Here is a 10,136-nt window from a genome sequence, read left to right on the forward strand (position 1 = left end):
AGAGTCACTTCTGGTGCTGAGGATATGTCAAATGTGGTCAAATAGCTGCTAAGAAACCACTACTAAGCAAAAGCAACAAGCAGACGAGGTATGTTTGGGCCAAGAAACACAAGGAATGGACATTAGACTAGTAGAAATCTGTGCTTTGGTCTGATGAGTCCAAATTTGAGATCTTTGGTTGTACCCACTGTGTCTTTGTGCAACGCAGAAAAAGTGAACGGATGTTGTCTACATGCATGGTTTCCACTGTGAAGCATAGTGGAGGAGGTGTGATGGTGTGGGGGTGCTGTGCTGGTGACACTGTTGGAGATTTATTCAAAACTGAAGGCACACTGAACCAGGATGGCTACCACAGCATCCTGCAGTGACAGGCCATCCCATCCGGTTTGCGTTTAGTTGAACCATCATTTATTTTTCAACAGGACAATGACCCCAGACACATCTCCAGGCTGTGTAAGGGCTATCTGACCAAGAAGGAGAGTGATGGAGTGCTGCGTCAGATGACCTGGCACTTTGGACCGCAGAGTGAAGGCAAAAGGACCAACAAGTGCTCGGCATCTCTGGGAGCTCCTTTAAGACTGTTGGAAAATCATTTCAGATGACTGCTTCATGAAGCTCATGGAGATAATGCCAAGAATGTGCAAAGCAGTAATCAAAGCAAAGGGTGGCTATTTGAAAGAATCTAAAATATAAAACATGTTTTGATTTATTTCACACTTTTTTGTTTACTGCATAATTCCGTATGTGTTAATTCATAGTTTTGACGCCTTCAATGAGAAACTACAATGGAAATAGCCATGAAAACAAAGAAAAATCATTAAATGAGAAGGTGTGTCCAAACTTTTGACTGCTAGTGTATCTACTATATAACTTTGGAAACCCCAGCTAACTGTGGATAAAGGGCTCACCTGTGGCCATTTCACAAACATTTTTTGTTGTGAATACATTCTGACGTGGCACAAAGTGAGAACTGACATTTCTTGACATTTGTATCCCTACAACAGAGGTTTGCTTAATGACTGACTCCTCAAATGGAAAAAGACTGCACTACTATCGCTGCCTGGAGGACAGAAGAATCCACATCAAACTCAAACACCTACTTGTGTTGCAATCAGAGCAATATGGCAACTGTTGCTGTTCCATTTCCAAAACCGGAAATGGTTCCCTGCAGTGATGTTATGGATGTGTGGGATGAATGTAGGCAGGAGTTGTTGGTATTTGTGGTTGCTGGATCTGGGTCTTGAAGCTTATCGAGTCAGTTTTTGATAGATAATGTAGATAATGATGTTAAATCGTATCTTGTGCAGTTTGAATTGTGCAGCCTTACTGCCATCCAGCCTTTACCCAGCTGCATTCCCAGCTTTTATCTGGGGATCTCCCCTCTATTCATTTGACAGGTCCTCTACCAGCTCTTCTTCCCATACAGAGAGCCAATCCTGGCTAATCACTCATTAACCAGCCAAGCACAATGAGTGGCTTGTTGAAACAGCAAAGTGCTGAAAGCCTCCCTGTGGCAGGCAAATACTACACACTTCTGAAAGAATTGCACATACTCATACAATAACAACGCAAAACAGCATACACCAAGTGCAGTCCTCCCTACCAACTAAACAACAACAAATGCTGCTACAAATGTTACACTTGGTGAGCTCTACATGAAAAGTTTATCTTTATAGTAAATCACAATAAGACAAGTCCCATTAGCAAAATCTCCTAATAAATTAACTGACTCATCAAGCTCACCAAAAATCTATCAAGAATCTTGCATATGGGTGAAATCTTACAAAGAATCTTGATGTCTGTGAGCTGTTTATCTGTTATACTGCAAATTCCCCTCTCCATTCAGTGTCCTTAGTTACTAATGTCTTTCACAGGTAAGTTTTTTTATTTCTAACGTGAGTTCTGCAGACTCTGCGTCTCAATGGCACTTCTCCAGATGAGGTGCTCTCATAAGCATTACATAATGTCCTTGAACCACAGCTAGCACAATATACTGAAAATGAAATGGGGAAAAAGAGAGAGAGAGCAAGACACCCACACATCCGCACCATCTACACTCAACGAGCATTCACAGGAGGCATGCACCGGCTCATGTTGGCTGCAGGGTATTCCAACATTCAGTACAGCATACCATCAAGAAATTAAGACACACAGGATCATTCTGCATGTATCCATGTGACTCAAAACATTCTGCTGTCAACAAGTTACCCCATGCCAGTTCATTATAGGCATTTTAGACAACATGTGGGAGCCTGAATATACGACTGGTTCTATGTTCTTGGTCATGTATAAGTGATTCACTGAGTGTCTGCGTACATCAAATTACATTTCATCGTTCAACTGCTGAAGACAGACTGCAGTGAGTGTTTTCACAAAAAAAGCTGAGGGCGGAGAAAGTGCGGAGAAAATGGAACTATTTGACAAATAGGATGAACAGGCATTTCTCTAATGGCACTCAAAAGCATCCCATCACAGCTGCCCTGCTCTTTTCCAAACAACAGAAGTAAGAGGACAGTGCCTTTTGTGATCCTTCAAGAGCTTTCCTGGAGGAAGATACATTAGCAGTTCTGAACAAGTGTAACTGAAATTAGACAGTTGATGACAGTAGAACATACAGTACAAATACAATATACGAGTTAATATACCAACAACATATATACATAAACTATTGCAATGTTACTATTTAATACAGTTAAAATGTGACCTTTTTTTTTTACATTTTGAACTGTATTTACTAGGAAAATAATGTCAATGTAAATTCAACTACATAAAGTTCTGAACACCTGCTTACTCTAAATAAAGTTATAGAACTTGAACACACAAAGCATTGTGTTAGTCTAGTATGTGTTCCAATGTAGGTAAAGGGATGATGCATTAAGACAAATGAGAATATCAAGTAATATAATATTTGAAATGGGATGACAGAAACAAACATTTGAAAAACACCTCGTGTACGTAGATTAATGCATGTGGGCTAGCACAATCACATAAAAATTAACATGTAAAGGTACAAATCTTGTCAGTGCTGCATGTTTCACAACTGCTAAAAGAATACTTTATTGACAGTTTTGTGAACAATAGTGCATGGGACAGTGTGCAGTCATGGTACAACTGAAATAAGCACCCCATGTGTGCATGGAAATAGGGGTTAGTCTAGCTAATGCTCAAGGAGTAGCCTGAATAAGCTTGTTAAGAGACAACTTTTGATTGCAGATTTGCATCAGCCCAGGGATGTTTATTTTATTCATTTACATTCCCGATTATATTAAATACCTAGAAGTCATCAGGTTTCTAGGTATGTTTTAGCGCTCTTCAGGTTGTCTCAAAACCTTTTTCAATAAAGGATAGTCTAGCTTGCATTTACTGTGGTTTGGCTGCACCTCCTTGAAACTGTGACCTCACAATGAGAAAACGGATTAAGCTCGACAGTTCCTGTAATGATCCTTTCTATTATTTGCATGTAATGTGCCAAACCACAAAATTATATTTCCAGCTACGATAAAATTGAATACAGACACAGCAATAGTCACGCATCTACTTTACTACATAATATAATTTGAAGCAGATACACATCAAACTTTATTGCAATGAAAAAGGAATGCTTTGGACACAACATTTGTTCGACATGTGGGAAAATATGGACACAGGTCTTGTCCAGTAACATAGTGTTGGCAAATAAGTGGGAACAGACCATTCTAAAAAGGTTTTAGTAACATAAAAAACAAACCTAATTTCCAAAAAAGGTACAGGGTTTCCCAGTACAGGGTTTTGTGATGAAACAAAGTGGAACAGTTGTATTCAAATGTGTGGTGACAAGTATGAATTGTGTTTTAATTAAGTTTACGTCACTAACTTTATCTGCATGAATTCATGTGGTTTGCAGCCTGTCAAGGACCTAGGATACAAAAGAATAAGCATTAAGCATAAAGAAAAATAAAATAAATTTTTCTCATGGATTCAGGGACTCATTGGACATTTGAAAAGAGAAACCGAGTCCCTCAGATTTGATGATGCCAGTGACAGAAACCTTTGAACCTTGAGTGACTTTCAAGAACTGGTCCCAGTAGCATCTGGCTCATTTTCATTGTTTTCATACAAAATCGAGCATCCTACAATTTCACAGCACACAACCTGAGAGGTAATCGTGGGAGTGAAAGATGGACAGATTCATCGCCAAAAATGAAAGTCATCTCCATCATCCACTCTATGGCCTCAAGCGCTTAGACTAAAAAGTACTGAGATGATGTTAGGATCACTTTAAATAGATCAAACAAGCTTAAGCAGTGCGAAAACAATCCAGAAAGCTTGGTGGCTCCAGTCTACATGACAGTAAGTGCCCTGAATCACTGACCAATGATCTGATGACCACTGTTTTTGCTCTGTTTTTTATAGCTGTGTTTACATCTATGCGTGACACCTGTTGTCAAACGTGTACTATGAATACATTATGTCATAAATAACTTAGATATGACATTTGAAGCTAAAAGCTAACCATTGGGTCTCCTAAACAAGCACTGTAAAATCACTATATGTCACAAGTTTTTTTTATATTATCTCTAAAATTGCAGGGAAAACCATCACAGACAAAGATGAGCATTTAGAACAAGCACAGCAAAGGCTGTGCTGAAGAAGGATTAGTGCTGATATCTGGCTGGAAGCACCAGAGTTGGAGTTAATGAGTCCGATTAGTCCCCAATGTGTGTTCAGGGATTAGCACTGTCCATCTAGACAAGCCCTTCTTGTTTCAAGCCTGAAGGGGAGAGCGCAGAGAGCCTGCTTGAAAGTGGATGAGAGAAAGTGATGATGAAAAATGAGGATGAGAAGATGGGACAAAGGGGTGAAACTGGCGAATTCATCACATTGTGAGTGGCTAGAAGCATTTGGAAAACATCATGAGGTCTAATAACAGAAAATGCCCATTATGTGAGCAACCCTGCCTGGTTGTGTGTGTGTTTATTCAGGAGAGAACTGAACAATATCTCTGCTAAAAACAAAGATAGGGAGAAAGTACTGAACTTTGAAGAGGGACAGTAGGTCTATTTTGATGCACATCCTTTCTCAACACTCTCTAAAATACAGATCATACATGCTCTTGGAAAAAAAAAATGCTGTTTGGGAGGTGATGGGGTTTACTGCATTAATACTGCACAAAATAGATGTGTTCTTGTGATTTTATGTAGCGTTAACTGTATCTCTTGTTGGAAAAGAAACTGTCCCTCTAAATGTTACACCAGAAATGAGAAGAACAAAGATTCTGAAAGTAGCAAAAAAGGAGAGCATATGCGTCTCTTTGCTTGACAGCTCAAGACCATTTCTAAAGAAAACCTGCAAGAGTCACATCTGCATTTCCTGTGGAGGCTCCCTGTATATCCTGTTAAGGTCACGGTCACTGTCAAGCACAGAGTCAGCACAATTCTCTTTAGCACTAATGATAGAGGATAGAAACAAATTTGACCACTAATGGGTTTGTTTTTTTCATTTCTTACAAAAAGGAATCAACCTAACAGTCAACCAAAACAGAGCAAACACTTCTTTTTGTTCAAAAGAAAAAGCAAACGTTAGTCAGGAACATGTCAAAGCCTGTCAGATTCATGAGATCGATAACTTAACTAATGCGCATTAGTCCCCCCCAAAAAACAAATTATCTGAGTTGTTTTGCACCATTGCATCACTGTTTTACTGTGTAAGTGTGAGAACAGTAAAGAGAGTTAATATAGAATCTGAACATTCTCTAAAATAAATGCTCAGTTTTGGACAACCAAGACTGAAAGTATTTTAACATCACTATGGGAACCTTCCTAATGCTGGCTATACGGTCAGTCGAGGCCACCTAATAGAGGAAACAGATATAGAAAACAACTGTACCACTGCTTATTGAGAGACTAGTTACAAAACAGCACTGAGGAAGGACTATGACTCTGGTGTCACTGTAAACAGTACAGATCTGTTCTGTGGGTTTTTTTGTGTGTACGTATGTGTCCACACTGCACAGCCCTCAACAGATGGTCCCTGTTCAGATCCATCAAACTGTAAAATCAATCCTATAACATGCACAAACACAACAAGGTTCCCATAGTGTAAAAATGAGATACATCACAGCGTCACAATGGATAATTGGACACTAACTGCAAATGCCAATGTCCATCCATCCATCCATTCTCTATACACCGCTTTATCCTCACAGGGTCGCAGGGGGTGCTGGAGCCTATCTCAGCTGACTCGGGCGAAGGCAGGGGACACCCTGGACAAGTCGCCAGTCTGTCGCAGGGCCACATATACAGACGAACAATCACACTCGCATTCACACCTATGGAAATGCCAATACGTGTGTCACAATTTAGATTGAAGCCTTCTATGAAACGGCTCTGGCATTGTAGCAGTGACTGATCTGCTGATCCATGACCAAGAATTTAACCCTAACCTACTGTAGTGCCATCATGTAGCTTTATACATCTACTATACACATATCACCTGAATACATCAAAACAATGCTCTGTTTGTGCTCCCACTTAATTTATGATCGGATGTATTTTTGATATAGACAAACCTGTTTTGTTATATTCACCAATGAAGTACATTTCACTTGATTATTTGATGGTCACCAAATTAATGTGATGAAAAACAACAACTGGTCACCCAAAAAGCTACCTCCATTTATTAGAATTGACAAAGGGATTAACTATGTAATCAACCAAATGTTACTGAAATGATACTCGTCACACACAATCTGTTATCCTTGTGCAATTGGGGACACAATGTAGGTTCTTTATGTGAGCAGAAACATGAGGCCAAATGTATTGTTGTGCTCTATAGTACAATCACAGGAATGCCTTTATCATCCAATCCCTGGGTTCACACAGTTTTTAGACTCCCATTCTACGTAAACGAGGAATTCTGCTTACAGTGCAAACAACAATAGCTATTAACAACAAGCAAACAGCTTTAATCAGCAGAACTACATTTAGAATTTGTTTTAGAAAAGAAATGAACTGTGATATATTTTTACAAGACACTTGTAGAGAACAGCTCCTATTGTGACGTAAAAGAAACTGCAGGACTGCCCTTTATCCAACGTTTAAACTACATGACAATACCTGGAATAGACTATATTACAAGCTCAGTTTTAGTTTTTTTTTTTTTTTTTTTTACATATTATCCCCCAAATTATTAGTAATGCATTATCACAAGGAGGGTTTGCAGTCAAAGTCAACGTACTACATCATGGTATCCTGATATGAGTATGTAAGCTGTATAATTGACATATTCCACTAATCAGAATAACAGTAATAGATATCAACCAGTAACAACAACAATCTGTAAACAGATTTTGCTGAACAGCCATACACTAGCCAAGCATTGTAATTGCTGCCCATAAACTATGTACGATAGTTAGATTTCTACATTGACAATGAGCATCGGTGCCTGTTCATTTTGAAAAATGGGCTCTAAACGTGACAAAATATTCATTTCACACTGTAAGGAACTGACACTTAAACACACAACTCAACCAAATTACGACATTCCTTTAACAGGCAGTAGTTCCAGTGAAAATTCTTCTGAGAGCTATACATTACCCGGACATGCTCTTCTGTTTTGTGAACACAGAAATTATTAAAAAGGTCCAATTCAAACCCATGTTATTGGGATTGTGGGAGATATGTGTGCGGTAATCAATTATCTCAAAAATTGTCTAAACAGAGTAAATGACATGAACATGTAAGTTTCACAATTGTGTACTTTTTAAAAATATATTTATTTGTAGTTTCAGTTTTTAGTTAATTACAAAGAAGACAACACAAGCACAGAACTCCCAACAGCTGCCAGCTCAAGAGAAAAGAAAAAGAAAAAAAATCAAAAAATAAACTTAATGTATATATATGTAAATGCGTATAAACACACATATACACATATAAAAAAAGATACAGAAGTTCTCAATCTTCTCTTGCTGCTTTCTTGTGTTACCTAACGGCACAGCTACGGAGCTTCATTAGCAATAATTCAAAAAGTGCACATGACATCCATACGAAGCTCACATTAGATTAAGAACGTACAAACTGTGTACTACGTGTTTTAGTCAAATAATGCAGACTTTCAAAACATCAAGCCATCTATGAAGCCAAACTGTGTTCTAACTAACAAAACAGCAATAAAACAGAAAGTATCTATAAAGTTGTGGCATTTCTATGGGTCAAAATCTCTTGCTTTATGTGGCAGGTTTTACAAGGAGACTACAATCAGCAGTAACTCTAAAATGTGAGTGTCCAGGCACTCTGACAAAGATATTATTCCTGCTAAACCAATGAGCAAATTGTTCTAAGAAGAGTGAGGAAGAGATAAACCCCTACAAGTCATCATCAGACAACACAGCAGCCCTTTTGCATACTTGTAAATAAAAACATTTCCTGTTTTGGGGTCAGGTTTAGTTGGAAGAACACCAGGTCATTGACTAAAGACAACACAAGAGGACTGACAGACTCGTACAGACTTCAGTGCAAAGCAAGTTTAAGTCTATCCCAAAGGAATTAAAAGACAAATTCATATTTAGATGAGCACACTGAAGCAACGCTACGAAATTCATCACGACTGCTTCAACGTGACCATAGTTTCACGTTTATTCTGCTCATTTAGGGGCCGTGTACCTTTTGATAAATAGTAACACAGTTGTAATACATTCATAACAGACGCACCGACAAGCTACTTAAAGTGAGATCATAAGAAGAAGTGAAATAAATTTACGGACCGTTTCCAGCTCATGTCAAATCCCTTCCTGTGATGCTGGCTGAATGCTCATTGTTGAGACTCAGAGCCGTCTGTAAAAACAAATCCTCAGATTCACAGCGACTTCGCACAGGTATTCCACATTTGTACCTCAACAGTTGCTCAGACCAAGGGAACCAGAATAAGTAGCCTCGTCAGCTAGCTCAAATAACCCGAAATGCACCAGTTTAACTTACAGTGCAGTCTACATGACAAAAGCGGCCAGGTAAAACGCGTCACGAAAAACGTGAAAAAGTCGTTATCGAAAATTAAAAAAGAAAAAAAAACTTCTAACGTACATGTGTACACAGACGTCGGCTAGAACTCTTATGGGAACCGAAAGGCCGTGACAGAGGTTGAAAGTTTTGGGCTGAGACAACCGTCTTGTTAACTGCTTTTTGTTTCAGCGCAGCAACAATTAACCTTTTCTCTGAGCGTGGCAGCAGCCGAAGGGGAAACACGTTGGAAGGTTTCAGAAGGAGCCATTATTCTTTAACCGAGTACCGGTTTAGCATCTTACCTGGACGGCGGCAGCATCGTCCCGGAGATAATGAGCGCTAATGACGGAGAGGAGCGGGCTGGGAGCGCGTGCTCTGGTCGCCGCGCTCCTCTTCTCCTCAGCCGTCGTGCACGCGCTGCTTCGAGCGAGAACGCCACCCCTCCTGTCACTCACACCCACGCGCCTGCCGACGCTCCTTACCTCACTGTGTTCGGGTTACTTCTGTTTCTTTATTATGCAATCAGACAGAATGGAGCTGCAACCAAAAAACTACACACACTGCACTTAAAAACGTTTTATTGCAAGTTTCAAATCCATGGGCGAAGATTGTATTTGAATATTAAAGTGGACACGTTAAGCAAGGGGTCTGGGGACCCTCCTGCAGCAGATCTTGAGCATCAAACACTTCATTTCTTACATTCTAGCGATTTTTTAAAATCAGTGTAAAATCTGTCTTCACTGTAAGACAAAACACAAAATTCTGGCATCCTTTGCTTCTTTCCTGATTTCCTTGGGAGGGACAAATGCACATGTTCCCTGAAATGTATGGGTGTGCTGAAATCTATTCTTTTTTGGCAAACCTGATCTGCATAAGAAAGAAACCAAAGTCACCCCATAACTGGTTCGTTACATGTAGAATCAGTCAAATCTAAATGAAGACCCCACTTCATCCAGTCACAATGAGAGGATTTTTCTCTACAATAGCTTAAGAATATTTCATGAAGGCATGCAAAATTTGACTTTCACCCTATTAATATTTACCAAGTGACATTAGGCTGGGACTAAATGTCACTCTTTTAAATGCCATATTTTTCCCAGCATTTGAGCCATCGTAAGTTAATTAGCAAAGGAAATCACCTCAAGTTTTCACAGCTGAAAA

At 39.3% G+C, this 10,136-nt stretch overlaps 1 protein-coding gene across 3 annotated transcripts in view; it reads right to left on the reverse strand.

The window, feature by feature from the left end:
* adcy7 (adenylate cyclase 7) overlaps positions 1-9,420 on the reverse strand; it is a 72,219-nt gene extending 62,799 nt beyond the window's left edge. For 2 of the 3 annotated variants that reach the window (XM_022196998.2, XM_022196920.2), the window contains exon 1: positions 9,278-9,420. The gene's annotated coding sequence lies outside the window, so the exon portion shown is untranslated. Of the gene's footprint in view, positions 1-8,740; positions 8,861-9,277 lie in introns of those variants that run through there. The other variant, XM_051960075.1, reaches the window with a different exon arrangement.
* Between the last annotated feature and the right edge of the window lie 716 nt (positions 9,421-10,136).

This window comes from Acanthochromis polyacanthus, chromosome 2, assembly GCF_021347895.1.
Source record: "Acanthochromis polyacanthus isolate Apoly-LR-REF ecotype Palm Island chromosome 2, KAUST_Apoly_ChrSc, whole genome shotgun sequence".
Taxonomy (NCBI): domain Eukaryota; kingdom Metazoa; phylum Chordata; class Actinopteri; family Pomacentridae; genus Acanthochromis; species Acanthochromis polyacanthus.